This window comes from Orycteropus afer, unplaced genomic scaffold (assembly GCF_000298275.1).
Source record: "Orycteropus afer afer isolate SDZICR_OR568_19922 unplaced genomic scaffold, OryAfe1.0 scaffold00169, whole genome shotgun sequence".
Classification (NCBI taxonomy): domain Eukaryota; kingdom Metazoa; phylum Chordata; class Mammalia; order Tubulidentata; family Orycteropodidae; genus Orycteropus; species Orycteropus afer.
In genome coordinates, this window is record NW_006921756.1 from 4,243,989 (window position 1) to 4,249,220 (window position 5,232).

Here is a 5,232-nt window from a genome sequence, read left to right on the forward strand (position 1 = left end):
AACAACAACAACAGTCACAGGCCAGATGCTCAAGCTATTGGATCATTGCCTAAGTCAGGATCCCCCTCATAGGTCTCCCCAGCAAAGGTCACCACCAGCTCCTACTCATCCACCTTCAGGACAAGGAGCTCAACATTTCCAGATGGGGGACAAAAGAGTCAGCTACATGCATGAGTGAGTTTTGCTTCTGTAACTTCCTAGCTTTACAATCTTGGGCAAGTTCCTTGACCTATTTAAGCCTCAGTTTCTTATTCTTATTCTTATTTATTATCTTCTTATAAACAAGATAATAAAGAACAGTGGTTCTCAAACTTTGTCTTCCATTGGAATCTCCTGGAGGGCTTGTTAAGATAGATTGTTGGGCTTTACCCCCAGACATTCTGATCAAGTAGGCTTGGGTTAGAGTAAAAAATCTGCATTTCTAACCTACTTGTAGGTGATGCTGATACTGATGCTGCCAGTCTACAGACCATGCTTTGAATGGCACTAGTGCTTATGGCATTTAACTGCTAACCAGAAGCCTGGAGGTTCAAATCCACCAGCCACTCCTTGGAAGGAAGTTCAGGCAATCTACTTCCATAGTGATACCACCTCAGAAACCCAAGGAGGGGTTGCTATGAGTTGGAGTTTTTTTTTTTTTTTTTTTGGTTTGTTTTGTTTGTTTGTTTAATTTAGAGAAAAAAAGGAGCTCTGTTGGTACAGTGGTTAAAGCATTTAGCTGCTAACCAAAAAGTTGGTAGTTTGAACCCTCCAATCACTCCATGAAGGAGCTCTGGTGGCATAGTGGGTAAGGCAATTGGCTGCTATCCAGAAGGTCAGCAATTCAAACCCACCAGCTGCTCCATGGAGGAAAGATGGGGTGATCTGCTTTGGTAAAGATTCATAGCCTTAGAAATCCAATGAGGCTCACTATGAGTCACACTTGACTCAATGGTAGTGAGTTTGGTTTGGTTTTCATGAGCCACTCCATGGGAGAAAGATGAGGTAGTCTGCTTTTGTAAAGACTGGAAACCCTATAGGTCAGTTCTACTCTGTCCCTAAAGTGTTGCTGTGAGTAGGAATCAATTCAATGGTAGTGGGTAATATAGAAAAACTGGTTAGCACAGGGCCAAAATAGTTGTAGTCACTGTTACTAGTGTCATATGACATTAGTGTACAGGCTATCATGTGGTTGCTTTCCTTGGGACAGACCTCTGGTTCGTCTCTTTCCCTCTGACTCAGCCTACCTCACCTGCTGGGCTGTGGGTAGTGAACATTCTCCCAGCCACAGAGTCCCTGCTTACAGATCTGACAGTCAAGGTTGTTAAGTTATTGGAAATGGGGGCTTGTAAACCTGTCAACCACCCATATGGCTTCATGAGGAACAGTCATTTCAGCAGCTTGGCTCTAGAAGAGTAGCATAGGAGCCAGGCCTGGGGTGTGGTGGTAGTTAGGGACGAGTGACAGAGCCATTAAGATTCACTCAGGGTCTTCTGGGGCTCTATGGTCACTCCTTGGCCAGGCCGTAATCAAGATCATGGCTCTTAAATCATGTTGAAAGCTACCTTATTCTCAAAATGAAGTCACAATAGCTGACATTATTGTGGGCTTGCTCTGTGCAAGCTCCAGGCAGAGTGCCTTTCGAGCTTCATTTCTTTTGGCCCTGGAAACAGGCTTCTAAGCATGCACTATTTTTATCCCCTGAAACTCAGACATTAAGTGACTTGACCCAGGTCATTCAGTGAGGGGAAGGGACTTGTCTAAAGTCATATAGTGAGTTCTTTCTGGGGTTTGGGGCTAGAACAGTGGCCCTTTCCTGGGTTTGCTTCATCTTTTCTCTATACTCCCGGAATGATGGTGGTCGCAAAACTGTCCTTCTGGTGGAAGGTCTGCAGCAGCGTCACTGAGGATGTCACAGAGACGTGGGAAGATGACAGTTATTGCAGTGGTGTGTGTGAGTACACACACACACACACACACAGCTCCCTTAAGGAGGTAGTACTAACAAGAAACTTTTTTTTTGAGCCTTTACTGCATGCCTGGTGCAATATATGTGTCTCATCTGAACTTCACCCAAGCCCTGATGTAACTGCCATTATGATCACCATTTTATAGATGAGAAAATGGAGGCACAGGAAGGTTAGCAAACTTGTTCAAGGTCACATAGCTTCTAGGAGGCATAGAACTATTCACCACTATTCACCACTACTCATAAGTATGCCAGTCTTTCTCATCCTTTCTATCCAATTCACCATCCCCTAGTCCCTACTTGCTCATTCCTGGAATACCTGCTCTCTCCTGGTTTGCAAAGGAAAATGGATTTTTCAGATCCATCATCTTCACGTAAGTACTGTCAAGCCATTTGATCAATGTCACCATGAATCAGGAGTCCAGGAAAGGTTAAATCCAGGCCCTGACTCTGTGCTGAATGGCCTTGGACAAGTCACCTCTCCTCTCTGGCTGCCCTTTCCCTGATCAGGAAGTGTTCACAGTTCTGTCCTAAGAAGTCTTACATGATTAACACTCTGCTAGAATGCACTTAGCCTAGGCTGAGATTGGGTGACCTGGAGCATGCAATTGTTCTCCTACAACCCTAGCTTGTGTAAGGTCCACCTCCTCCATAGCTCCCTGGGTGTTCTTCATTGTATGATTGATAAATATCTGTTGACTTTTTGCTCACCCCTGGTGAGAGTTATCTTTGTACCCCTTAGCACCTAAAGCAATGCCTGCGATATAGTAGACATTCTGTAAGTGCTTGTGATTGAATGAATGATCTCCTAGGCCTGGCCACATCTTCCCCAGCCTCCTCCTGTGGCTCACTGGGGTGCTCACAGGGAGTTTTTGGTGCACACATGTTGACTGAAGGCCTACTTGGTAGTGGATATGGGGATGGGTGTCAGGGTGTACATAATGAAGTTCAGATATCAACAACAGATGTTGGGACGGCGATAGTGGTGATGACACAGGCAGTTTTGGTGTTTCTGTCCAGTAGGTTTTCCCACATGAAATCCTGCAGGCTATAACCAGAGTCCCCACTGGAAAAATGAACAGGGATGCTGGGATGGAACTGGGAAGAGTCTGTCCCTCATGACTTGTCCCTCCTTGACTAGGTCATAGCAGGGGTAGTGGAGGGGCTGACCTTTCTTCATTAAGCTGGGTGCTTCTGGGGAGAGGGACTTAAGCTTCTGTATTTAGACTCTCAGTGAAACTGTGGACAGTAGAGGTGGAACCAGAGGCCAGGAGCTGGAGGTCACCAGTGTTGCTCTCACTCCTCCTGGGACAAGAAGCTCCCTTCCTTTCTTCTTTCTGTCTGTCCCTCTTCCACACCCAGGCCAGCCTATGGGGTAGCACTGGCCAGAATGGCATAGCAACATCTTCACTTGCGCAGAAATGTTATTATCTGTTGCAGGACAGCTGATCTCACCCTCTGACGTTTCTCCACAGCCTCTTACCACCTACATCCCTCATCCACGCCAAACCCCAGTGCCTGGAAACACTTTATGAATAGGCCTCATACTCAAGTTGTCCTTGGACCTTAGATCTTTGAGAAAATAGCCCCTGCTGCTGCCACAGTTTTGTTCCTGCTCCTGGAGTAAAGTGCAGCTTGAATGCTCTGGGTGAGATGGGGGCTCTTTTGAGAGTTGAGTTTCCTAGTAACCTATGTTGTTGTTGTTAGATGCCACTGAATCAGCTCTGACTCATACTTACCCCATGTACAACAGAATGAAACACTGCCCAGTTCTGCATCATCCTCACAATTGTCACTATGTTAGAGCCCATCATTGCAGCCACCATGTCAATCCATCTCTTTCATGGTCTTCTCCTTTTGTGCTGACGCTCTACTTTACCAAGAATGATATCCTTTTCCAGGGATTCTTCCCTCTGAAAATAAGACCGAAGTATGAGAGAGGAAGTCTGGCCATTCTTGCTTCCAAGGAACATTCCAGTTATACTTCTTCCAAGACAGATTTGTTCATTCTTCTAGCAGTGCATGGGACATTCATTATTCTTCGTGAACACCACAATTCAAATGCATCATTTCTCCTGAGGTATTCCTTATTCATTGTCCAGTTCTTACATTCATATAAGGCTATTGAAAATATCATGGCTTGGGCCAGGCACACCTTAGTCTTCAAAGTGACATCTTATTTATTTATTTATTTTATTGTGTGTTGGGTGCAAATTTATAGAGCAAAATTTATTTTACATTCAACAGTTCATGTACTTTTGATTTCACTCCCCAATTTCCATCCCCGACCATAGCAAACTCTCCTCCCCTCCCATCCCTGTGACTACGCCCCTTGTACCCTTCTTAACTATGCACTCCTGTCTGCTCTTCAACACTTTAAAGAAGTTTTTGCAGCAGATTTGTCCAGTGTAGTAATAATCTGAATACTTGACTGCTGCTTCCATGAACATTGATTGTGGACCCAAGTAAAATTAAATCCTTAACAACTTCAGTCTTTTTTCTGCTTATCACAATGTTGCTTATTGGTCCAGTTGTGAGGATTTTTGTTTTCTTTATGTTGCGGTGTAATCCATAGTGAAGGCTGTCATCTTTGATCTTCAAGTCGTCTTCACTTTAAGCAAGCAAGGTTGTATCATCAGCATATAGCAGGTTGTTAATAAGTCTTCCTATTCTGATGTTCCACTGTTCATCATATAGTCCAGATTCTCAAATTATTTGCTCAGAACACACATCAAATAAGTGTGCTGAAAGGATACAGTCATGATGCATGCACACACTTCTTGAATTTTAACTACATAGTATCCTTGTTCTGTTTGAATAACTGCTTCTTGGTCTATGTATAATTTCCTCATGAGCACAATTAAGTATTCTGGAATACCCATTCTTTACAATGTTATCCATAATTTGTTAGAATCCACATAATGGAATGCCTTTGTATAGTTAATAAAACACAGGTAAATATGCCGGGAATGACAGTTTGAAAAGGAATAACATGGCATTCATCATCACAAAGGATGTTTCAAGATCTGCCCTGAAATACAGTGCTGTCAGTGATAGGATAATATCCATACGCCTACAAGGAAGACCCGTTAATATGACTGTTATTCAAATTTATGCCTCAACCACCAAAGCGAAAGATGAGGAAATTGAAGAATTTTATAAGCTTCTACATTCTGAAATTGACCAAACATGCAATCAGGATGTGTTAATTATCACTGGTGACTGGAATGCAAAAGTTGGAAACAAAGAAGAATCACCGGTAGTTGGAAAATTTGGCCTTGGTG